Here is a 27,115-nt window from a genome sequence, read left to right as displayed (position 1 = left end):
ACAAATACTGGCATTTTTTTAATTTAAAACCATAGTGATGAGAAATAGTAGCACTTTTTTTTTCTATTCTTAACAATATTTTTTTATAACTTCTATTTAGAATTACGGCAATTAATAGATGTTTTTAGTCATGAGAAAGGAAATGACACGGTTTGCCGGGTAACAGTTTTTAAGCTCACCAATGTATGTACAGGAGCTTATACGTGTGAGGATCGAAATTGAAACCTGTACCGCTTCACATTTTGTAACTTTTCCCAACACGTGCACAAGTTAAACAGTGAAAACGTGAGCCTGTGTCAACTGTAAAACATGACATCTAAATGGGCGGAGCCGCATGTTCCTTCCATAGACTACATCATTAAGCAAAAAGTATATAAACCACAACCGTTGATCGATTAGTTTTGTTTTTGCGAGTTATTTACACGTGTCCATTCTGTGATGCAGGTTCCGTTTTCTAGCGTCGGATTCTTCTTTTGCAACAACAAAACATATTACGGAGTTGTAAGTTGTTTGATTATGGCATAGCAGATATTTTTAATACGTAGCTATTTGTGATTATTTAAAGATGTGTATTTAGAAAAAAGTGTTATTGATTGTTTTTGCCATTTATATGTAACATCAGCAGCTTGTATTCAGAAACAGACAGAATAGAGAAAACACTGTTCCTTTACTGGCTCCTTTGAGCTCATATAGTGTGACTTTGTATATTATAATATTGACACTATACTTGACCTCAGAGGTGTTGGTGACCCATGGGTGTGAAGACTAAAGATTTATATGTAACGTCAGCACTTCTGGTTCTTACTCTGTTTCCTCCCTGGGATCATATAGTGTGAGCATGTATATCATAATATTCACATTCATACTGACATCAGTGGAGTTTATGAACCATTGACGCGAAGACAAAAGATTTCGAAGTCCCAGAGAAAAGAAGCTTTGAACATATTCACCGCTGGAAAATATTTCGTTATTCATCTTGTTTTGTGTTCATGACTTTATTTTCCTTTTCCTATTGTCTGGCATCAGTGACACTCTGTATATTGAAGTACAGTGTCATTTTTTCAGACAACAAGAGTTGGAGATTTGTTGACGCCAGGAGTAAACCATCTGAAATACAGCTTACTGACCTTTATAACTTACTTGATCAGATATTTTTACAGTGAGAATATTTTTCGAATTGCACTTTAAAAAAAGATTGTTTGCATAGATACTTTCTTACTGAATGCCTTTGATAAATCCTACATTTCTGAATGATATTTTGGTATTTCTCTTTTTCTCTGTTGTGGTTCCTATTCTCCTTCTCCCTATAGAATACATAGGAATAGTAGTGTATATTATACTACTATCCAATATGTTCTTAAAAGAGTACGTGATCTCTTAGTGGAGCAGTGAGCGACCTCTAAACACTACGACAGAATTTTCCCGAGTTCTACAGAATAGAAATTGTAAAAATGTAGATTTTTTGTTGTGGTCCTTATTCTTGTTCTCCTGTGGAAAACTTTAAACTCACCCTGTATATTTTAATTCTGTGATTTTATAGTAGTTCAAATGGGTTGGAGATCTATCTGTTCGAGAAATTAACAACATATACTACAGTTATTTCCATTGATAACTTACTACCTCACAGTTTGTAACACTACTAATGTTTTATAAAATAGTAGTTGCTAAAAAGAAATTGTATACATAGAGCTTCATTTAATATTTTGATAAAGCGTACATTTCTATGTAATATGACATCATTTGTGTTTAACTGTTTTTTACTCGTTATTGTTGTTGTGACCTGAGATGATGTAGTGCAGGAGTGTTTCTTGTAGCACTTCTTTTCTACTTTATCTAAAAGTAACTGATGCCCTTTTATACTAACAAGAATATGGGGCAACACTTTTACAAACTATAGGCGACAAAAAAAAGGAGGGTGGGCCACGCTTAAGGGATATTTTATGAATTGCGTTTTTATTTGTCACCCCTCTGATATATACAGCTTCACTTTCCTAAGAAAGTATATGTGTGATTGCTTAATAAAAAACTGTTTCAAACCTAGACTGAAATTTTTGCAGCGTTAATAATGTTCCTACCCTCCCCTCTACTACTTTTTTTCCCCGTACTCCTTTGAAGTGCGTCATAAAATGGCTGACAACAGTGAACCGTTCCCAGCCAATAAGGAGCAAACTTGTACTCTGAACCCTTTAGCCAATAGAATGTCCATAGTGTTCCATAGAGAGGGAAGGAATGGCTGCCAACACTTCTACTTTTAATGCTTCACAGCCAATGAACATTAAGCTTGGGAAGGTCCTGCTTGGAACACGTTACCCAATCAGATGTCCCTGATACTCCACGGAGGGGGAGGGAATCGCTGACAACACTTCTACTTGCAATGGTTTACAGGCAATTCCATTACGGAGCGGCTTCTACAAGTGGATCTTCATCCCTGCCTATCATAAATAAAGCTGCTGATCGAGTGCTGCTCACTAGGTGGACAACCTTTGGAGCAGAATGTAATACGCAGCCATCCTGCCGCGGAGTGTGCACCATCCCGTAATGTTATGGGGGCCACCCGACATGGTAACTATCATGTCGGCAATGTGGGCCAGCAGCGGCAAACAGGATTGAGGACGAGTCAACTTGCAGGGCCCATACAGGACAAGATTTGTGTGCTATCCGGACCACATTTCCCACAATGCACAGTCTCATTTGAGCTTCCCATTGGTGGGTGTGCAATATGAAAATGGCGAAGTGGGTTCAGCGTTTGCACACACCGTCTCCGTTCAAGCCTCTGAAGAGAAGAATATGGAGCTTCGAAACGCATGAGGCAATTCCATTACGGAGCGGCTTCTGCAAGCGGATCCTCGTCCCTGCCTATCATAAATAAAACTGCTGATCGAGTGCTATTCACCAGGTGGACAACCTTTGGAGCAGAATATATATATATATTCGCCAGGAGGTTTGATGTACCCCATCGAAACCTGAGAGCACAGGCGGGCAAACCGATCGAGGCCACAGTCACTTCGGAATCGGAGGTGACCAGCGCGGAACAATCGGAGGAAGAAGGCTCCGGTACCGCACCTCGACAAACCCAGCAACCTTCTTTTCACGAGGAGTTCGATCTCATCAGGCAATCCTGGCTAAGAGGGGGGAAAGGTCGTCCCCCGGAACAATCTGCAAACACAACCGCATCCAAAGGAGGGGCGGAAGAAAACACAAGGGCTGGAGCAAGAGGCGCCAGGAATCGAAGGGGACGATACAATCGGAAATAGAAGACAGTCTGAACATTATCAATCTTTCACCTAGGACCTTGAGTACGGAAGAAGAAAAGGTACTCAAACTTGGTTTAACTTTTTGTCCCACCAGCTGCTATGAGTATACCCAAACGCGAATAGACTTATTCAAATTTGTACGAAAATTAAAACTAATGAAATTTTTCAAACAAAGAAATCCTGCGCAACAAAGCGAAACGATCCAAAAAGGGAGACGGCTTGTAACAACAGAGCCATGTGAAATGAGTGTTCGCGATTTGGAAACATTGGCAATTTTGGAGGAGCTGGGTGAAGAAAGCGGCTCCCAGTTACCACAAACAAATGACAACCGACAACGTGCAACTGATATGGGAATAATCCAAGTTGGGGAAAAAACCCCCTTCAGACCTCCTTCACGTTTCCTTCCACAACTACCTACGGATGCCATTGATATATTCTCGGAATCAGTGATTCAGGACCTCAAAGAACTCAGAAACAGAGAGGGAAGTTGCAAAAGCAAAAATCAACGACAATGGAACTTATCCTTGAACCAAAGAAAGGCAATACAGAATTTACAACATGATGCTTCTATAATCATAAAACCTTCAGACAAGGGCGGTAATGTTGTCATACAGACTTATACAGGTTATTGTAAAGAAGCTCTCCGTCAATTACAGGATGAAGCTAACTATGCCCTAACAACTGAAAAAGAGTATAAGATCAGCATTCAGAACTATGCCAATTTGATTCAAAAGTGGTTCGAAAGAGGAACGTTGTCCAGGGAAGAATTATTGTTTTTACAAAACAAAAATCCAAAGATGCCTACATTTTATCACTTACCGAAGGTGCACAAAGACACTGTGAATCCACCTGGAAGGCCAATAGTGTCCTCTATTGGAGGTTTGACTGAGAACATGTCCAAATTTATCGATCATTTCTTAGCACCTTTGGTGGTTCAGACAAGTTCTTACACGAAGGACACTAAGGACTTTCTGAAACAGATGCAGGGCATTACATGGGAAAATGATTTTCTGATGATAACTATGGATGTTTGTAATTTATATACGAGCATAAAACATCAGGATGGCCTGATGGCTGTAAAATTCTTCTTAGGGCAACGACCAGCGAGGTTTCTAGATCACAATGAAATGTTACTGGAGTTTATTGATTTTTGCTTGAACAATAACATCTTTGTTTTCCAAGATCAGAGGTATCGACAGACAATGGGTACTGCAATGGGCACCTGCTTCGCCCCCAGCTATGCGAATCTTTTCGTAGGCTGGTGGGAGAAGCAGGTAGCCTGGGCAGATGACAATAGCAATTGGGTGGACCAAGTTGTCTGCTGGCGTCGTTACATTGACGACCTCTTCGTTATTTGGAAGGGGTCTAAACAATCAGCAGAAGAATATATTACTGCTCTCAATGTAAACAACCTTAACCTGCGATTCACCCATGAAATGAGTGATAAGGAAATACACTTTCTAGACATAAAAGTCTTTGTAAAAGCAGGTATGATTCAGACATCACTGTATAGAAAGACCACAGCAGGCAACTCTATTTTGCATGGCGGGAGTAGCCATCCGAGAAACCTGATAAGTAGCATTCCGTATGGCGAATTGCTACGAATAAAAAGGAATTGCTCAATGGGTGAGGATTTTGACCAAGCAGCTAATGACAGCGTTAGACGCTTTAAAGCTAGAGGATATTCACAAAAGGTATTGAATGAGGCACAATTGAAAGTCAAGGAAGTGACAAGACTAACCTTGTTAAAAGACAGTCCCAAGAAGAAAGATGAGGCAGGAAGCCTTAGGTTAATTACCACTTATTCTTCATCAGCCATGAGAATAAGGTCGATATTACGAAGGCATTGGAGGATTCTCAAAACGGACACTACTATAGGTAGTTCTCTGACTAATTATCCTCAGATTACTTTTAGGAAATCAAGATCCCTAAAAGATCTATTAGTACAAAGTCACCTAAAAAAACCATCTGTTTCCACCTTGGGACTGAGGGACCTTCAAGGTTCATTTCCCTGTGGGAAATGTAAGGCGTGCCAGGCAAGTAGAAAGACCATCATGTACACTATTCCGGGATGTAAAATTCCAAAAAAGATTACTAAGTTCATAACTTGCACTACACCTTTTGTGGTATATTGCCTCGAATGCCCCTGCAACTACCGTTATATAGGTAGTACGGTAAATGCGGTTAAGATGCGCATCCTAGAACATCAAAGGGCAATTGCAAATAGAGATGTCAATTACCCTGTTGCACGACACTTTGCCTCTCACCACAATAGTGATAGAACTCTCCTCAGTTTTTTCAGTCTGGATTGCATACCTAAAGATATCAGAGGTGGAGAAAGGGAAAAAGCTCTGAGGCGCCTGGAATCCAGGTATATCATTGAACTCCAAACAAAAACACCCGAGGGACTGAATTCAGGGGAGGAACTAATTACTCATTTATGAGAAACTATCTTGTCACTGTGTTCCTACATTTGAGCTGAATAGAAATTAAGGAAAAACTGTAAAACTTATATAAATGTGATTAATGAAGTAATGAGATGTCTCGTTTAAAAGTGCACTAATGATATTGTGAACATGCAATCTTGGGGTATGCCCATCCAGGGCTTTATACTTTTGGTATATGATGATAATGAGATGCCTCATCGAGAATGAATTGATGAATTGTTAAACATGCAATTTAAAGCTAAAGAATTGAATGAATTACGAGTTTAATTTGATTATAAGGAACGTGCAACATGAATGAAATGTAATTTTGCATGTTTAAAGATGGCGACCAAAGTTACATTGAATTGGTCCCTCGTTTATGTTTACAGAATAAGATATAAATCAATTTCCGTTTTTGAACGCGAGCCGACACTGACGAAAGCTACGGCTGAAACGCGTCTGTTTGCACCAATAAATCCGAATTGGGATTAAAATCTAACCGGAGTGCTGGTCCTTTGTTCATTTTGTGGAACTTGGAGCGTTTTATATATATATATATATATATATATATATATATATATATATATATATATATATATATATATATATATATATATATATATATATATATTATCTACTGGCAGTCGCCAGTAGATAGTTATAGTTAGGACCGAGTTCCCATAGGAAATCTGAAAATTCTATTTTGAATAACTTTGGCGCCGGTTGACGAATCCTCACGAAATTTTCAAAATTAATGGGGCGCTCCGCTCAGCTCCTACCCTGAAAGTCTCGGGGTGATTCGTCAAGCAGGGGCTGAGAAAAAAGGGGGGTCCCAAAAAGCGTTTTCCCCATGCATTTTCCCATAGGACCTTTAGTCGTAGGTACAGCCCGAACGGCTGAACAGAATTACTTGAAATTTGGCAAAGAGGTAGTCCTCAATTCAGGCATGTGCCTTTTGCATATATGGTGTCAATTTGTTCAGTAGTTCCTGAGAAAATTGCAGTTAAATGTACATAAATATCTATAGGCGCGCACCGTGCGCGCACCGTGCACGCACGGTGCACGCACCATAACCTGCGCGAGCGTAATTCTGATTGGTGGTTACATGTCAGTCAACATTCGAATCGGTCAAAATCAGGAAGTGTCGGCCGCCATTTTGTGTGTGACAGTGAAAAAGAAAGGTGGAGAACGTGAAAAGGGGGCAGGGTAGAGAGTTCCTGACCCGCTAGCCTTTGTCAGGGGGTCCCTGAAGGACCCCAAAGGGTGAAAACATTTTTTTATTTTTTTTTCAAAAAATCGCGGGGTGCGCGCACCGTGCGCGCACCGTGAAAAAACTTTTAAAAAAAATGTTTTCAACTGTTTATAAGTTTATAGAAGATATTAACTATGCTGTTCAACTTTATCCAAATACAAAAAAAAAGAGCTGAGCCATTCCATATTACAGGATACAGTCAATCTATAACTATATACATAGGTAGTTTATTGCATAATAAATATATAAAAAATATAATAATACATACATAAATTAGCAGTTAAAAAACCTTACAAATTCACTTAAAAAATCATAGGTTTCACACACGTTATAGTTAGGAATTAGCATTTAAAAAACCTTGCAAATTCACTTAAAAACCATTGGTTTCACACATGTTATAGTTAGCTGGACATTTCACTCGTAAAAAACCATTGAAATTCCCCCGTTATAGTTAGTTAGTCATGAGTGATGTCACTGATCATGTCATGAGTGATGTAATATGTGACGTCATCAGCAGTGGATTGCGGTCGCGCGAGTTATAGTTATCTGAACTAACTATAACGGGGGAATTTCAATGGTTTTTTATGAGTGAAATGTCCAGCTAACTATAACATGTGTGAAATCTATGGTTTTTTAAGTGAATATATATATATATATATATATATATATCACTTAAAAATTGCAGCAAAACACTACAACTGCAAGAAGACTCAAACAGATTTACACAACAAAAACCAGGAGCAATACTTGACAAAATAAATGAAAATCCACTACCAGTAAGTTTAATAAACTAACAAACTGCAATGTAATTTGAATAAATTGCTTTCACCTTAGTCTAAAATAAATATCTCATACCTATCCTTCCACTTGTATCGCCAAATTTGAGCTTATGCTTCAACAATTCAAAGAAAAGTGCCATCCTCCAGGCCAACAACTCAAATTTCATAAATGTGACCCTCAATAAAGACAAGCTAAAAGTAACCAAAACTAATGAAAAGTATACTAAACGCCAAATTCCTAGGTGTAAAATTAATACTTGCCCCAAACTAATGTGCAAATTAAAGTAAACTATATTTTAAATTCAACATTAACTTAACACTTTCAGCCTAACAGGGAAAGATCTCCCAAACTGATCCACATCTTGACTGAATTAAACAGATTCCACAGAGAAGAAACAACATGTTAAAAGCACAGCAAATACGTAAGTATGAAATGTAAGAACAAAAATGCATTTTCATGTTAGTTAAAGGTACAATAAAATGTGTAACACCTCCCAAATGTAACAAAAGGTAGAAGTAAAGCATGTTCACCTAGATCTCAGAGAAGCAAGAACTAGCTTTCAGGAAGCCACTGGTACTATGTTAAACAAGCATTGGCAAAGCCATTAGGTCTTGTCAATGCCCGAGCTACTGGCCTTGTCAATGTGAATGTCTTTTAGCCGTGTTTTCTAGCAGCATATCTGCTTTTCAACATGGAAAAAGTTACTGAAAGCCCATAATCACAGGATTTTGGCCAACGCAGATTCTCTTCGCCCCCCATGTTGAATTTATTGTCCTGCCCCTCCTAACACAAAAACACACGATGACATGGCCTGCGCTGGCCACATCATTGCCCTTTTTTCAGTGACTTTCAGCCATGCTGAAAAACAGATATGCTTCTAGACAACATGGCTAAAAGACATTCATATTGACAAGGTCAATTGCTTTAAAGTTGCAGAGATCTCTTGGCTTTACCAATGCTTGTTCGATGTTGACAGGGCCTTGTTCAACAAACATTGACGAGATAGTGAGAAACAGTTGAGGAGCTTTGAAGTGAAGCGAGGATGCGGCAAAACGCTCAGAACTGGGGATAGGGGAACTGGGGAATCAGGTTCGATTTTTGGAGTCGGCTGAACAGTTTGTGATTCTGGGAAAATCACTTACGCTTCCCCTGCCTACCACAATGACTGTGTCATTGTGTAATAGAACTGATGAGCACTGAAAGAGCTCCAATACCATTTGTTAGTTTTAGCACTATAGCAAGATGGAGAACAGAATAAGCTCTCCAATACGATCGGATCTTACAAAAAAAAGCAGCAGTGACGAAGGAGGTAGTGGGGGGGCGGGTAAAACATGAAAGCAGGAGGGAATGGGGAAATGGGCAAGCAACAACGGGAAAAAACATTAATTGAAGGAGGATCAGCGATAAAAGTGGATGTGTCATTGGGTAATGTAACTGGTGAACACATTAAAAGCGCTCAAATACTATCAGCTTGTGTTCATACTTTGGCAAGATGGAAGACAGGGCAATCACTCCAATACCATTGGATTGAGCAAAAAGAAATAAACAAGTGCTGTTCGTGTTTTAACAACTTTCTAAAAAAAATGCATTTGTTTTTGTACACATGCATGCATTTTAGTGGTATGTGTGTATGTGTACAATGAAGACGGCCTGAAAACACAAGTACTTCTATGGAGTGCATGAAAACAAAGTAAAAAAGAACTCCGCCAACCAGGAAAAGTGTAAGGAGACATGTACTTGGTCCAGGTCGCTATGGAAGGGCCAAACACAAGAAGTGGCATGACGCCCACATGCCATGATGAATGGCATGAAAGAAAATGAGAGTTGCGCTGAAGTTTACCAATGGTAGGAGATGGGCGGCCTGTAAGCCCACAGATAGAACACAACACGTCTCTTGAAGACAGCGCATGGCCTGTCTAGCAGAGACCCAAAATGTTACTGTCTGAAGTCACTGATCACATTTAGGGCCTGATTACGATGTTGGATGGACCGCCACCGACAGGCCGTTGGTGGCTGTCCATGAGACATCTGGGTCAGCGTTCGGACCACAGCATTATTATGTGATCGGTCAGACCGTATCGGTCAGAGGGACCAACCGACGCTTCCAACAGGCTAAAAGAGCCAGTCGGGCAGTTAGTCAGACTGTATTCCTTACAATAGGGGTGGCGCCTGCGGAGGCACCGCCGTAGGGATCACGATGTCTAGCAGGGCCCCCTTCCCCATGGACCTCCACTATGGGGCCAGGGAGGCACGTGTGGTGCCCCCCAAAACATCTGTGTGGCAGACACTACATGGTGTCTGGCACACAGTGCATAGATGTTTGAAAACATACACTTTACTATTGCGGCTTGTGCTGTGGCCCTTTTCAGTCCGGTAGCACAAGTCGCACTACTATATGAAATATTTTTGACCGCCTTGCTGGCAGTTGCATTGTCATTTGGCGGGTGGTGCCACCATTCACCAACATGAATAGATTAAAATAATGCATTAGAAAAACTACAGCACATACCCTTGCTGCTCCTAGAAGATACCAAGAATGAACACCTAACCACCACACTTAATGAAGAACCCTTCCTCTTACAAGACAATAAAATTAACGGCGGCAGAAAAATCATGTATACAACACAAAACAATTTACTCAGACTAAATCAACATGCAACATGAATGACGGATGGCACCTTCAAATCCTGCTCCCCACCACTGACATAAATATATACCATACATGGAGTATTTTATCATAACAGTTAATGTATCTCTAATTCATGAATTACTACCTATGGACGTTACTACCTAACAAGCAAAGTGAAGCATATTATGCCCTACTAAATGAGTTTAAAATTCAGAACTAACTAATATTCCCAACATATAAATGTAGATTTTGAACAGGCAATGACACAAACATTTCTCAAAATCGACTCACACAAAACCATACAAGGCTGTTATTATCATTTGAATCTAAGCATTTTGGAAACATCTCCAAAAATCTGCACTAAGTGTAGAATATGCAGCAAACACTGAGTTTGCCTTTGGAAATAAAACAATAACAGCCCTAGCATATGTATCTTTTATAAAAGTAGCAAAAATAATCCCCAAACCACCAATAAAATGAACAAAAACTAGGTCCCCTCGTGAAGCACTTTGAAGACAATTTGATTGGCAAACTGCACAATTCTGGCCACAGACACAAGCCTAAGTTTTCAAATACTATGGAGGAACATTTGTTCAACAAACCATAAACAACAAAGCAGTGGAAGGATGGCACAACGCCTTCAAAGCCACATTAGGCCTAAACCACCCTACCCGTTACAAATTCCTTCCATCAAAAAGAATGTAGCTACCAACAACTAAGAATAAAACAATCAGTAAGCCAAATCAAACCTAAAATATCTAAACAACAAAAGAGATGTACAAAATGTTACAATTCAAAGTACAACTCCTTGTAGATACATGCCTCGAAATGATAGCTAAACAAAATACCCTACGCAACCTAAAAATCTCACTTACAAGAAAACCAAACACAAACCATCAACCACAAAATTAAAATATTTCTTAATAAATATTACACAAAATATCTGTATTGACCAGTCTATAACACAAATCCTTAGACTAACAAATAAAAACATAACGTAACATTTATTTAAAGATATGTCTCAAAACAGAGTAAAACAAAATAATATTCAATTAAAATGCCTTCAATATATTACATAACATACAAAATACATTACATTTTCAATTGAAAAAAATTAAACTTTCAGTTTTGTAGCTGATGTCACACAAAACCAAGTCAATATAAATAGGCAAAAATAAACTGCAAAAAGGAAATAATCCAAAAATAAATCCAAAGAAGCAGTCCATAATCCTAGGAAATCATAAATCCCCCCCCCCCCCCCCCCAAAAACGTTTAAACAAAATAATGCTTCAGGGAAACTAAGAAATAAAAAGAAATGTAAAAATAATTTTGATTAAAATGTATCCCCAAAAATTCCTTTTCCAAAAAAATGTATCCAAAAATAGGAAAAGCCTTGTACTGCAACTGATAAAACCTGAAATAAAAAATAACATACCCGCCCTCACAAAAGATACACCCTAAACATATAACAAACATTTCAGGAATGCACTGCAAACATTATTAACTTAACCGCAATAACTATCACATTACACTGCATAACGCCAACACTGTAACACAAAACAAGGCAAACACTACAGACTCTTTTCTATAACTACAACTAACCACACCCTCCTTACCCCCAAAACCCTCCTTATCAGTTGAACAGCAGCAGGATACTGTGACTGACAGAAACCAAAAATATATAAATGTAGTAAAAAATGAAAGTATATATGTGTATAAAATGCATTGAATATTAATATATAAAATGTAATAAACCAATGTATATATGACACATATATTAAAAAACACTACAGAAATATACATTATAAAATCATAGTACTAACTGATATATATGAAAACAAATACATAATGTTACGAAACAATATACTTGTGAACAATTACATATGTGAACATACGAATATGTAAGATATGTATAATACCAAAGTTATGTGTCAATGACATAAACAAATTATTAAAAGACACACTACAAAATGTTTGTATTTATTAAAATGTATATATATATATATATATATATATATATATATATATATATATATATATATATATATATATATATATATATATATGTATATCTCAAAGTAAATAAATGTTAGAATATGTAACTTTTGGTGTGGTATAAAAATGCATATGTTAAAAAAAATTATGAAAGAGTACATGCAACAAATGTTAAAAATATATAAATAAAATATACTTTAAACAATGAATTTGTACTTTATTGCGTATTCCAAAACTAACAAAGTTATATGTCAATGACATAAACAAAATGTTAAAAGACACACTACAAAATGTTTGTATTTATTAAAATGTATATAATATATATATATATACACTGAAAAAACAGTAGGTTTCAGACACGTTATAGTTAGAAATTAGCATTTAAAAAACCTTAGAAATTCACTGAAAAAACCAGAGGTTTCAGGGGCGTTATAGTTAGCTGGACATTTCACTCGTACAAAACCATTGAAATTCCTCCGTTATAGTTAGTTCAGCTAACTATTGCTTGCGCGCCCGCAATGCACTGCTGATGACGTCACATATTACATCACTCATGACATGGTCAGTGACATCACTCATGACATCACTGATGACATCTCAAATGACATCATCCAGTGAATGTGTGTTTTTCTGAAAATTAAATATGTTTTACATATGAATATCTCAAGGTCGATGGAAGAATACATGGGTATATAAGTGTCTAAATGGATGATTTTTTTTTTAAATATTGATTGTATAACTGACTGATTTAGTGTATCTTAGTGAATACATGGGTTAGTGAGTAATGTTTAAATATGTAAATATCTGTATCAGTCTCTCACTTTGTGTATAAGTGGCTGCATGGGTTGGTGAGTAGCTGCATGAGTGTCGTCTATATGGGTTATTAGTTTGTTTTTTGAGTATCAGTATGAGTGTCTGAGTGTCTGTATGGTTCGGTGGGGGGTATTACTTAGTGCATAGATGCATGAATGAGTGACTCACTGTTTGTATGTGTTGAAGACAGCATGTATGCAGGACTGTATGGGTGGATGAGTGTGTGTATGGGTGTGTTAGTGAGTGAATGACTGTCTCAATAGTGTCTTTATGAGTAACTACATATGTTTTAAACTAGTATATGTGAGTATTGGTGTATATAAGTGAGTATATGTGAGAGTGAGAGATTGAAAGAGTTCCTGTATAAATTAGTATGTGTTTCTATAAATGATTGCTTAAGAGAGTAAGTATGTGTAAGTTTCTGTAGAAGTAAGTGTGGTAGAAGTTAATGTGTTTGAGTAACTCTATGAATGAGTGGCGGTGTGTAACAGGATGTATAGGTGTATGAGTACATATGATGAGTGAGTACATGTATGAGTGACTATATAGGACTGTTGGTGAATGAGTGGATGTGTTTGTAGTTCTTGGAATTACTGAATAGGTTGTTGTAACTGGTATTGGTATGTCCATTTTTTTGAAAATTTTAGTTTCTATTTTTGAATGTGTGTATCAAAAGTTATATTAGGGTGAGAAGAGGTCTGCCACTCTATCACAAGGATGATGTCATCAGTGATGTAATCGGTGATCTCATTTGAGATGTCATCAGTGATGTCATGAGTGATGTCACTGACCATGTCATGAGTGATGTAATATATGACGTCATCAGCAGTGCATTGCGGGCGCGTGAGTTATAGTTAGCTGAACTAACTAGAACGGGGGAATTTCAATGGTTTTGTATGAGTGAAATGTCCAGCTAACTATAACGCCCCTAAAACCTATGTTTTTTTCTGTGAATTTCTAAGGTTTTTTAAATGCTAATTTCTAACTATAATGCCCCTGAAACCTATGTTTTTTTCAGTGAATTTCAAAGGTTTTTTAAATGCTAGTTTCTAACTATGCCTACAGAGGTAGGGCATGTGAAGAAAGAAGAAAAAACGCATAGAAAGAAGCAAAAGAAATGCAGAAAGAAGCAACAGAAGACGAAGAAAAGTGCAGAAAGAAACAAGACGTGCAGAAAGTACAAACAGAGGAGCAGAAAGAAGCCTTGTTGCAAAATCATCCTGTATCCTTGTTGGAAGGCGGACCCCGAGGAGTCGGTGCGACCACCAAGGGGGGGCCCTCACACTGCACGAAGTAGCCGAGCGCTGCCGAGAAGTCTCCTGAGAGATCCTTCTCCTATCACGTCCTAGCACAGTAACACCACCACACAGGACTCAAGGAGGTTGTCTTGTGACAAGCAATTCTTTATCAGCAATAAAAAGGTTACGAGGTCAATATTTACACGAAGGGATCGAGGGATCCACCAAAAGTCTCAGTGTCTCTTTGGAAGGGTCGGGGTAGCGGGACAGTCTTTGGCAGGAATGCGGTACGAGGGTACCTGGGGCCCAGTTCTTATCCTCAAGCTGGAGGACCTCCGGATCTCGGAGGGGTTGAGCCGCGACGGCGTCAGCAGGGCTCTGGCGTACAGTTCGTGGAGAGCCGCGATCCAATCAGCAGGGCTCTCAAGATGGTTTCTGCTCAGCTCGAGCCGCGACGTCGTCAGCAGGGCTCCGAGGGAGGTTTCAGCGAGGTTGGGCCGCGACGGCGTCAGCAGGGCTCCGATGTTCCAGGTGGTTCAGAAAGGGTTCACAGGCAGGAGCCGCGACGCAGTCAGCAGGGCTCGTGATGGTTCCGACAAGAGTTCTTCTCCGTAGGGTCAGCCGCGATTCAATCAGCAGGGCTCTCGACTCCGGGATACAACTGCCGAGCTGTGGTGGGGTCGCCCCAGATATAGGTCTGGAGCCCTTTGATGTCCGGACCTATGCGCCCGAGGGGGCGGAGTGGCCGGGTGGAGGTGGCCAGACGCCCAGCAGGAGAGGCGCCAGGCCCATGGGAGTTGCAGGGCGATCACACCTCGAGAGGGGAGGACAGTTGGGGGTCCCATCGATACTGTCCTCCGCCGGGGGCGATGAATGGTTCCTGCGGCACCCCCTGGCTAGTTCATGGTGCCTCGATGTCGGGGCTTCGCTGGGGTCGAGGCCGGGTTGAGCGGGGTCGCGCCGGCTGGTGCACGGTGTGACGTGGATGCCAACAAGATGGCGGAGCCACGAGGAGTATGCGTCCACGTGCAGCTCCGGGTGAAGGGCCTTGGTGCAGTTCAGACGGGTGGCCCGTGACGGCCGGGGCGGGGAACGGGCACAATCCAGGGGGTTACGGACCACGCCACGAGGCCGGGTCCAACAGGCGTCCCCCCCAGCCGAAGGCATGGAGAGTCACCCATCTCCTTGGGGATTCTCCTCGTCAAGGCGGAAGAAGCGGGACAGGCCGTCGGCGTTGGCGTGGTCATTGCCGGGCCGGTGTTCGACGTCAAAGTCCATCCCTTGTAGCGAGATGGACCACCGCAGCAGCTTGGGGTTCTCGCCCCGCATTTGCATTAGCCATTGCAAGGGCCGGTGGTCGGTCTGGACCCGGAAGTGGGTGCCAAAGAGGTAGGGCCGGAGCTTCTTGAGGGCCCACACCACAGCGAAGGCCTCACGCTCAATAGTGCTCCAACGTTGCTCTCGGGGCAGTAGTCGTCGGCTGATGAAGGCCACTGGTCGGTCGAGCCCCTTTTCGTCGGCTTGGGATAGGACGGCCCCGATCCCATACTCGGAGGCGTCCGTCTGGACCACGAACTCCTTCTGGTAGTCCGGGGCCTGCAGCACCGGAGCAGTACACATGGCTGTCTTTAGGGTGTCGAAGGCTGTTTGGCAGCGGGGTGTCCAGTGTACCTTCTTGGGCTGCTTTTTGGACGTTAACTCTGTGAGGGGGCCAACAATGCTCCCATAGTCCCGGATAAACCGCCGGTAGTATCCGGTGAGGCCCAGGAAGGCCCGGACAGCGGTCTGGGTAGTGGGGGGTTCCCAGGTCTGGATGGCATCTATCTTTGCTTGGAGGGGGGCCACCTGCCCGCTCCCCACTTGATGGCCCAGGTAGGTCACGGATCCGTGGCCGATTTGGCATTTGCTGGCCTTGATTGTGAGCCCGGCCCGCTGAAGGGCGGCCAGGACGGCCTTCAGGTGGAGAAGGTGCTCGGCCCAGTGGTTGCTGTACACGGCAATGTCATCTAAGTAGGCCGCGCTGAAGGCCTCAAGCCCGGCCAAAACCTTGTTCACCAGTCTTTGGAAGGTGGCCGGGGCGTTCTTCATTCCGAAGGGCATCACCCGAAAGTGGTAATGCCCATCCGGGGTCGAAAAGGCGGATCTTTCTTGGGCGCCGGGGGTGAGCTGGATTTGCCAGTACCCGGCGGTGAGGTCCAGCGTGCTCAAGTAGCGAGCGGCCCCTAGGCGGTCGATGAGTTCGTCGGCCCGGGGTATCGGGTGTGCGTCTGTCTTGGTTACTGCATTCAGGGCTCGGTAGTCCACGCAGAATCGCAACTCCGGGGGGTGACCGGGAGCTGCGGCCTTGGGCACCAGGACGACAGGGCTGGCCCACGGGCTGTCGGAAGGCTCGATGACCCCCAGGGCCAGCATCTTCGCTACTTTGGCCTGGATGCAGGCCCGCACTCGGTCAGGCACCCGGTAGGCTCTGTGTCGTATGGGGGGGCTCTCCCCGGTGTCGACATCGTGGACGCACCAGTGGGTCACCCCCGGGGTGAGAGAGAAGAGGGCTGCGTAGTCCCGCAGTAATTGCTGGCAGTCGTTGCGCTGTTCCGGGGTCAGGGACGAGGCGAGTTGGACCCCTTCGATCGATCCATCGTGAATGTCGGATTGCAAGAGGTCGGGCAAGGGCTCGGAGTTGTCCTCGCCCCCTTCGTCAGTCGCCAGCAGCAGGCTCAGTTCGGTCCGGGCGAAGTGGGGTTTTAGCCTGTTAGCATGTAGGACCCGGAGGGGGTTCCGGGGGGACTCCAGATCGACCAGGTAGGTGACGGGACTTTTCTTCTCCACCACCTTGAAGGGCCCGGTCCACTTGTCCTGGAGGGCGCCGGGTTCGACCGGGGCCATGACCCATACCTTCTGTCCTGGCTCGAATTCTATAGTAGAGGTGTTGCGATCGTACCACCGCTTCATGTCCTCCTGGCTGGCCTCGAGGTTGGCTTCGGCCATGGCTCGGAACCTGCGGGTCTGGTTTCGGAGGGTCAGGAGGTATCGGTAGACGTCAGGAGGGGCTCCTCGGGGCTTCATCTCCCAGCCCTCCTTGACCAGGCTGAGCGGTCCGCGGACCGGGTGTCCATACAATAGTTCAAACGGGCTGAACCCCAGGGACTTCTGCGGGACCTCCCGATAGGCAAACAGGAGGCAGGGCAGCAGGACATCCCATTTCCGCCTGAGGGGTTCTTCCAGGCCCTGGATCATCCCTTTTAATGTTCGGTTGAACCGCTCAACCAGTCCGTTCCCCTGAGGGTGATAGGGGGTCGTGAACTTGTATGTGACCCCGCACTGTTGCCACAGAGACCGCATGTACCTGGAGATAAAGTTCGTGCCGCGGTCGCTCACCACTTCGCTGGGGAATCCCACTCGGGAGAAGATCCCCATCAAGGCCCGGCCTACCACAGGGGCCGTTATAGTTCTTAGCGGGACCGCCTCCGGGTACCTGGTGGCGTGGTCCACGAGGACCAGGATGAAGCGGTGGCCCAGGGCGGTTTGGGGGTCCAGGGGTCCCACAATATCGATTCCGACCCGTTCGAACGGGGTGCTGACGGCTGGAAAGGGCTGGAGGGGAGCCTTGACCCGACCCCCCGTCTTTCCGCTGGCTTGGCAGGTCTGGCAGGACCGGCAGTGGTTGTCCACATCTCTCCGCATCCGGGGCCAGTAGAAGTGGGTCACCAGACGACTGTACGTTTTGTCTTGCCCCAAGTGTCCGGCGAGGGGCACATCATGGGCCAGGTGGAGAAGGAACTCCCGGAAGCGGAGGGGGACCACCAACACGCGGCTGGCCCCGAGTTCTGCTACTTTCTGTTCACTGTACAACAGGCCCTCGGCCCAGTAGATCCAGTGGGTGCCGGTCTGGTCACCGTTGGCTTGCGCGGTCGCCTGTTGTCGGACCCCTTCGAGAGAGGGACAGGACTGTTGTTCTTGCTGGAACTGCTCTCGGGTGGGGCCCCCTTCGTGTCGCCATTGTGTCAGCTCTGGGAGGGCGCTCGGAGAAGCCATCTCTTCGGGGGAGGATTCGCTGGGTCCAGGGTCGGTGTCCGCCTCCTCCTCGCTGCTGGTGGGAGGGGGTGTGAGCCCCTCGGGCTGGGCGGTCCCGGAGGTCGAGGATGAGCGGGGGGCCTGGGCGGTCATGGACCGGGTGATGGCGCAGGCCCAATCAGCCAGTCCCAACATTCGGAGGTGCTCTCGTCGCTCTACTTGAGCCCAGGGGGAACTTTCCAAGTCGTTCCCCAGGAGGCAGTCGACCGGGGCGTCGTCGCGCACTGTCACCTTCAGCAGGCCCGTCACCCCTCCCCACTCGAAGGGGACCAGGGCCATCTGGCATAGGCTTTCACTGTTGTCGGCCGTCCGTACGGGGCACAGCACATTCGGTAGAATCTGCCCAGGGGTCACCAGGTGGCAGCGGACAGCGGTGATACTGGCGCCTGTGTCACGAAGGGCTTCGGCCCGTTGTCCATTGACCGTGACCTGCTGCCGGTACTTCTGGGTGTTGGTTGGGATGGGGGTGCAGGGTACCATCTCTCGGCTACCCAGGCAGACCAGGGACATGGCTGCCGGCTCCCACTCAGTGTTCTCTCGGTCGAGGGCCTCCTCTTCCTCTTCTCCTCCCCCCAAGGCAGCGGCTGTCAGCTGCCGGGGCGGGTGCCCGCCGGCCCCGTTTCTTCGGTTCAGAGGGCAGGCCGGATCGCTGGCAAAGTGTCCTGTTTGTTGGCAGCCGTAGCAGGTCACTGGCGGCCGTGGTCCGGGTCGGGCCGGGCCCACCTTTCGGGCTAGGCTCGGGGAGAGATGTGGCTGCGGTGGCCCTCGAGGGGGGCTCCTGGGGGCCCCGGCGGGAGGGTCTCGGTTCCTGTTCGGCCCTCCCCCCCCACCGCGCTGGCGGGGGGGTCCGTTGGGGTTCCTCTGGTACTCCCCCATTGAGTTCCGGGGGACCCGGGAGTTGACCCATCGATCGGCCTCGACGGCAAGTTTTCGCGGGTCGGTCATTTTGCTGTCGAGGAGGTGCTGTCTCAGTTCCACGAAGCAATTGTTGGAAAGGTGTTCCCACACGATGAGGTCGACCAGCTGCCCGTAGGTGGTTACTTTGCTCCCTTTGATCCACCCTTCTAGGGCCCGACTGAAAAAGTCCACATATTCCACCCATGTGGTACCCGGGATTTTCTTGCAGTCTCTGAACCGCTGGCGGTACATTTCCGCTGTTAGCCCGTAGCGGGTGAGCAGGGCCTCCTTCATGTGATCGTAGGAGGTCATCACCTCCTCCGGTAGCTGGAGCAGCGTGTCCCGCCCCTCACTCAGGAACCGCCCCCACAGGCCCGCGCCCCAGTCCTTTCGGGGCACCCGATGAGAGGTCATGGCCACCTCGTAGGCCTTGAACCATTGTTGGATGTCGTCATTCTTGTAATACTCCTTGACGACTTCTTTCGGGATATGTACCTTGGCCTCGGAAGGCGGTAGAGTGTCTCTAGTACTGGGGGTGTCAGTCCCTCCGTTCTTGGCCTTGATCTCGAGCTCCTTGAGACTGCGCTCGTGCTCAAGAGTTAGTTTCTTTTCCTCCAACTCCCGGTGTCGTCTCTTCTCCTCTATCTCTTCTTGAAGGCGCAGCTGCTCTAGGGCCAGTTTCTTTTCTGCCAGCTGGAGTTCACCGTCCAGCCGCAGTCGGGCGAGCTCTAGCTCGTGGCTCCGGACCTTTTCCCGCTCTCGTATTTCTTCTTCGGAGAGGCCGGTTTCTAGGCTCTTTCTTCCTCCGGTTGCCGGAGTCCGTGCGGTTGCTGCGGTCTCAGTCAGGGGCAAGGGCCCTTCTTCCTGGGAGGGGCCTGCCCCGGCCTCCAACCATGCCCTCAGAGCTTTCTGCATCTCCTCTTTGGTACCTAGGCTGGTGGTTGCAATGCCTTTGTCTTTGCAGAACTGTTTCAATTCTTTGTGCGTATATTCTTCCAGCCGTTCGGGCTGGAACTCCATTGTCGCGTTGTTTTCCTGGCTGCTCATGATGCTGTTCGTTTGGATGGGTAGCTAGTGGGTACTGGCTGGTACGTACTGCGTTTGGCTCGGATCCCGTCGCTGGCCACCAAATGTTGGAAGGCGGACCCCGAGGAGTCGGTGCGACCACCAAGGGGGGGCCCTCACACTGCACGAAGTAGCCGAGCGCTGCCGAGAAGTCTCCTGAGAGATCCTTCTCCTATCACGTCCTAGCACAGTAACACCACCACACAGGACTCAAGGAGGTTGTCTTGTGACAAGCAATTCTTTATCAGCAATAAAAAGGTTACGAGGTCAATATTTACACGAAGGGATCGAGGGATCCACCAAAAGTCTCAGTGTCTCTTTGGAAGGGTCGGGGTAGCGGGACAGTCTTTGGCAGGAATGCGGTACGAGGGTACCTGGGGCCCAGTTCTTATCCTCAAGCTGGAGGACCTCCGGATCTCGGAGGGGTTGAGCCGCGACGGCGTCAGCAGGGCTCTGGCGTACAGTTCGTGGAGAGCCGCGATCCAATCAGCAGGGCTCTCAAGATGGTTTCTGCTCAGCTCGAGCCGCGACGTCGTCAGCAGGGCTCCGAGGGAGGTTTCAGCGAGGTTGGGCCGCGACGGCGTCAGCAGGGCTCCGATGTTCCAGGTGGTTCAGAAAGGGTTCACAGGCAGGAGCCGCGACGCAGTCAGCAGGGCTCGTGATGGTTCCGACAAGAGTTCTTCTCCGTAGGGTCAGCCGCGATTCAATCAGCAGGGCTCTCGACTCCGGGATACAACTGCCGAGCTGTGGTGGGGTCGCCCCAGATATAGGTCTGGAGCCCTTTGATGTCCGGACCTATGCGCCCGAGGGGGCGGAGTGGCCGGGTGGAGGTGGCCAGACGCCCAGCAGGAGAGGCGCCAGGCCCATGGGAGTTGCAGGGCGATCACACCTCGAGAGGGGAGGACAGTTGGGGGTCCCATCGATACTGTCCTCCGCCGGGGGCGATGAATGGTTCCTGCGGCACCCCCTGGCTAGTTCGTGGTGCCTCGATGTCGGGGCTTCGCTGGGGTCGAGGCCGGGTTGAGCGGGGTCGCGCCGGCTGGTGCACGGTGTGACGTGGATGCCAACAAGATGGCGGAGCCACGAGGAGTATGCGTCCACGTGCAGCTCCGGGTGAAGGGCCTTGGTGCAGTTCAGACGGGTGGCCCGTGACGGCCGGGGCGGGGAACGGGCACAATCCAGGGGGTTACGGACCACGCCACGAGGCCGGGTCCAACAATCCTCAACTGGTGTTTACTCAGTTACTGGTGGTAACTGAGTCTGACTAACCAGTCCTAGAGCCAGTGCTTTGTTAAAAGACACTTAGAATACAGTTAAAACACCTACATACACTAGGGAACACTATGCCTTGGGGTCCCCCTGTGATTAGCATGACCTCCCCTGTAAGCCCCTAGTATATAATAGGGCAGGGGGATTAAAACTACCTCTTAAAACGCACCACGGGGTGCGTTTGCACACTGGTGAAAGGAGGGGGTGGGGCCTGAGATGACATGTGTGCAAACACAGCCTGTGGGCGCTTTAAGTTGAGGGATAAAGTCCCCTTGAATCCTGAGGGTCCTTGGGGGCCAACTAACCCACCAGGTATGTCCAGTAAGTGCCACAGACTTGCATTGCAGAGAGGTGTAAAATGGGGCATGGCCTCGGACCACCTCTCTGCAACGCAGCTCTGTGGTGCTTACTTGAGGTACATGGTGGACTAGTTGGACCCAGGGACTCTCAAGATTAAACAGGACTTAATTCCCCAACTTAAAATGCGCCACAGGGCGTGTTTGCACACGTCACCTCAGGCCCCGTCCCCTCCCTTCACCACTGTGTAAACACGCTCTGTGGCCGTTTTAATATGGGAGATTAAGTCCCCTTGAATCCTGAGGGTCCCTAGGGTCCAACTAGCCCACTAAGTACCTCCAGTAAGCGCCACAGAGCTGCGTTGCAGAGAGGTGTAAAAAGGGGCATGGCCTAGACTACCTCTCTGCAACACAGCGCAGTGGCGCTTACCGGACGCACCTGGTGGGCTAGTTGGCCCCCAGGGGCCCTCAGGATTGAAGAAGAATTATTTCCCCAACTTAAAATGCGCCAAAGTGCGTGTTTGCACACATCACCTCAGGCCCCGTCCCCTCCCTTCCCCGCTGTGTAAACACGCCCTGTGGCCATTTTAAGTTGGGAGAATAAGTCCCCTTGAATCCTGAGAGTCCCTAGGGTCCAACTAGCCCACTAGGTACCTCCAGTAAGTGCTGTTGCAGAGAGAAGTAAAAAGTGGCACGGCCTGGACAACCTCTCTGCAACGCAGCGCAGTGGCGCTTACTGGAAGCACCTGGTGGGCTAGTTGGGCCCCAGGGGCCCTCAGGATTGAAGTGGAATTATTTCCCCAACTTAAAACACATCACAGGGCGTGTTTGCACACGTCACCTCAGGGCCAGTCCCCTCCCTTCACCACTGTGTAAACGCGCCCTGTAGCAGTTTTAAGTTGGGAAATTAAGTCCCGTTGAATCCTGAGGGTCCCTAGGGTCAAACTAGCCCACTAGGTACCTCCAGTAAGTGCCACAGAGCTGCGTTGCAGAAAGGTGTAAAAAGGGGTGTTGCCAGAGAGCTACATTGCAGAGAGTTGTTCAGAGGCCACACCCCTTTTTACAACACTCTGCAACGCAGCTCCGTTGCGCTTACTGGAGGTACCTGGTGGGCTAGTTGGCCCCCAGGGACCCTCAGGATTGAAGATGAATTAATTCCCCAACTTAAAACGCACCACAGGGTGTGTTTGCACACATGTCAACTCAGGCCCTGCCCCCTCCCCTCACCACTGTGCAAACGTGCCCCGTGGCGCATTTTAAGTTGGGGGATTAACTTCTCTTGAATCCTGAGGGTCCCTGGGGTGCAACTAGCCCACCAGGTACCTCCATTATGCGCCACAGAGCTGCGTTGCAGACAGGTGTAAAAAAGGGGCGTGGTCTCAGAACACCTCTCTGCAATGCAGCTCCCTGGCGCATACTGGAGGTCCCTGGTGGGCTAGTTGGCCCCCAGAGACCCCTAGTATTCAAGGGGAATTAGTTCCCCAACTGCAAACATGTCAGGGGGCGCATTTGCAGAGTGCTGCAAGTAGGGGGCGTGGCCTCCGGCGCGATGCCGGTCTTTTTTATTTTTTATTTTTTAAGAAGGGGGCTGTGACGCCCCCCTTCTTTTCCTAATATTGTTGGCCCTGGGAACCCCTTCCCCAGGGCCAGCCCCATTTGTTTGGTAACATTTGGAAGGGGGCTGCGTGGACCCCTTCCAGAGGCCATAATCGGCCCCGGGGACCCCATCCCCCGGGGCACGGCCATTTTTTTATTTTAATATGGATTTGAAGGGGGGCTGCCTTGCCCCCCTCCTCAGGCCCTTTATGGCCCTGGGGACCCCATCCCCCGGGGCTGGCCTTTGTTTTTCTTTTTTTAACTTTTGTGGAGGGGGGCCACGTTACCCCCTCCCAGGCCACTAATAGCCCCGGGGACCCCATCCCCCGGGGCTGGCCCTCTCTGTTGGGGACCGTGGGGGGGTCCCTGATCCCCCCACGGTCCCGCCGGCTCCCCGCCACCTGCGGGTGCCGGCATTGCTTTTCCACATGGGGAGCTGCTAAGATGCAGCTCCCCGTGTGGAAAAGCAATCTGCTTTGGTATTTGGAAGAGAGAGCAGGTTTCCTGCTCTCTCTTCCAAATACCAAAGCAGAGTTTGCTATGCAGGGCGGGAGCTGCAAGGCTCCCGCCCTGCCATAGCAAACTACAGTGTCCCGGGGGTGGGCACCCCGAGACACTGCAGGAGCCAGCACTGGGGGGTGGCAGTCCCTAGGGCCATGACAGGCTCCAGGAGGGGGTCCGCGCGCCCCCCCTCCCACTTAATTCAAATCCCCGGGGGTGGTGATCCCCGGGGCTTGGGGGTCCGTAATGGACCCCCTATTTTAAAAAAAATTTGTGCCCCAGGGAGGTGGCAGTCCCCGGGGCGTGTGGGGGTCCACACAGGTAGTTTATTTCTTTTAAAACAAGCCCCGGGGGGTGGCGGTCCCCGGGGATGCGGGGGGGCCATGAGTCCCCCGCAAATATGTAAATAAAGCCCCAGGGGTGGCGGTCCCCAGGGCTTGGGGGGCCTTTGAGCCCCCCACCCATTTCTTTTTGTAGCCCCAGGGGGTGGCGGTCTCCGGGGCTGGGGGGCCCCTCTGGGCCCCCATTACATTAAATATATTGTCCCCGGGACTTGGCCCCCCCCCCGGGGCTAAATATTAACGAAGCGCGGGAGTCCGCGCTTCATTTTTTTTTTTCTCGGCAGGATCTACGCACCCTGCGTGGATTTTGCCTATTTAAAAAAAAAAAAATGTGGGGCCCTGGGGTTCCTTGTGGGACCCCCTAAGCAGGCCTAGGGGGTCAGGGTATTTCTACCCTGCCCCCTTTTTGCGTTTTGCGCACTTGTTTTCCTGATTTCTTATGCTTCGGTTCTACCAAGGCACAAGATGGCTGCCAAAACTTCCTGGTTTGGAGTGTTGAGAGCCAATTAGCATAAAGCTCGTGCTCGGGAGGATCCGCGGCCCTAGATATATATGTGTTTTTACTTTTGAATCTCTCAGCAACTACTGAACGTATTTACACCATTTAACAACAAGCATTGGCATAGCCAATAGGTCTCGCCTTTGGTACCTTATAAGTGTTTAGTAATCCAGCACAATATCCTTGGTGCAACAACATCAAGTGTTGCATGGCTAAACACTTATAAGGTCCCAACGGTGAGACCTATTGGCTATGCCAATGCTTGTTTTACATAGAAACTGGCAACAAGGAGAAAAGTGGCAGTAAAAAGTCTGCATTTTAAAATATCTTATGGGGTCAAGGCATCTGCTGCAGAAAGAAAAAGTAGCATAAACGGTTAGTTTCTCTCCTGTAAAAGAACATCATCTAACATGCAGATGACAGATTTCTGTTTTATGTATCTAGGTAAGTGGGTGACTGCCTTTGACACAGATCATTTTGTTACTTACAGTTCAAAAATTGTAAGCCTAAGGGCATGTGAGTCCCACACCTTATAACCTTCACTGCCTTATGCAAAACATCCTGTACATTAATGTACACACATCATTTATTGTCACTATATAATGCGTACGTGTGATGTAAAGCGCTCTGTCACTGTATTGGGATAAGTAGCACTCTAAAAGAAATAAAACAAAATAGCGATATTTAAATTGCTATTTGTGCAAATACTAGGACAGATCAACACATCTGACATACCAACAGTGCATGCATCTCTCTTCTCTTATATACAGGGACTGAACAAAGCCAATATCATGCCACTCTTAAGTACTAGCGAAGTAATAAGCAGTGTGCCTTTGTTTCCCCTTCACTGCATTTGCATCTAGGTGTGAGGCTCCAGATAGCTCTCAAAAGGAAGCCTGATGGCCCTTTAACTTTGCCCTTTGATGTCATTCAGCCTTTGTTTTGGCCCCAGCTCGAATTTAAAATAACAAAGGCCACACGCCGCCGCCCGCAGGTTGGTGCTGGAAAGGCCACACCTGAACCAGTTCAGCATATTTCAGAGGGGCCCAACTTCTTGGAAGTGTGAAAATAGTGGGCGGACGTCATATACCCACTGCACCCCCGACTTGTGCACTGGGCTAAACATTCTCTCTTTTTTCTTGCTAGTCTGCAAAATAACAGATGGGAGCTCGTTGCAGTGGTGAGTTTGCAGGCAACAATTTCACAAGGTCAGCAAAAACTCAGGAAGCACCTCAGGCGAAAATACGTCGACACATGCAGGGGGAAAGGATTACTATAGGTCACCCTGCTGCCCCAAAGCCTGCTTTGCTTGCTGTAGAAGCCAAATACTCAAAACTTCTGACTTCAAGAAAAGTTTGGTAACAGAAAATTAAATAAATATGTGCAAGAAAACTGTATGATTAACCAAAACCTTCACGGATGCACTAAAAAGGTACAAGTATAAGATTTTTTTAAAAATAGGGGCACATTACATCCCATTAATTACACAGGAAGGTGTGTCTGCATCATACTTCTGTTCCTAAATTCCACATACCTTGTTCTGTTTAAACTTTCTTGAGTGATTTAGAATAGTCCAATCCAATCGCTCCCAGACTCTCGTCTTTCAAGGACCCTTTGCTAGAGAGGACATTAGATATTTTATATGGGACACGGATTTTGCTGGGCTCAAACTGCTTGCGTGTGTGTGGATCGGGGTAATAGGAAAGCAGTAGATACATTTGGAACTTCACATGTGGGTGTTTGCGGCACAGATTGTGGTTGGTAAGGGAGTGCTAATAAGTGGGAAATGCTTATGCTGTAATACAGGGATGTGTGCAGGGTTGAATTGGAATAAAAAAATCGTCCCGAGCACACTTAAAAGAAGCATTCGCCGCGCGGCTCACTGAGAACATCAAAGCAGCCGAAAGAGGCCGAAATGGGAGAAAGGAGGGGTGAGTACAAGCCGAAGTAACAAGAAGGGCTGGGCGAGAAGGGAGGGGGGAATGCCAGCAGCAGAGGAGCCTGATTAAAGCTGACGAAAAGGGAGGGGGAGAAGGGAGGAGGGGATGCCAGCAGCAGAGGAGCCTGTTTAAAGCTGACGAAAAGGGAGGGGCAGAAGGGAGGAGGGAGTGTGAGCAGCAGCTGTGCACGTGCACGCCATCGTGCCCTCAAGCTTCAGGCCTGCAAAATCATGTGGGTAGCACATTGAAACCC

At 47.0% G+C, this 27,115-nt stretch overlaps 1 long non-coding RNA gene across 1 annotated transcript in view; it reads right to left on the bottom strand.

The window, feature by feature from the left end:
- The window catches only part of LOC146860719 (uncharacterized), a 75,273-nt gene extending 48,467 nt beyond the window's left edge, over window positions 1–26,806 (bottom strand). Inside the window, exon 1 of the long non-coding RNA XR_014979197.1 lies at window positions 26,457–26,806. This is a non-coding gene — a long non-coding RNA (uncharacterized LOC146860719). The remainder of the gene's footprint in view (window positions 1–26,456) is intronic.
- Between the last annotated feature and the right edge of the window lie 309 nt (window positions 26,807–27,115).

This window comes from Triturus cristatus, chromosome 3_1 (genome assembly GCF_964204655.1).
Source record: "Triturus cristatus chromosome 3_1, aTriCri1.1, whole genome shotgun sequence".
NCBI classification, from domain to species: domain Eukaryota; kingdom Metazoa; phylum Chordata; class Amphibia; order Caudata; family Salamandridae; genus Triturus; species Triturus cristatus.
This window is presented reverse-complemented; position numbering and strand designations above follow the sequence as displayed.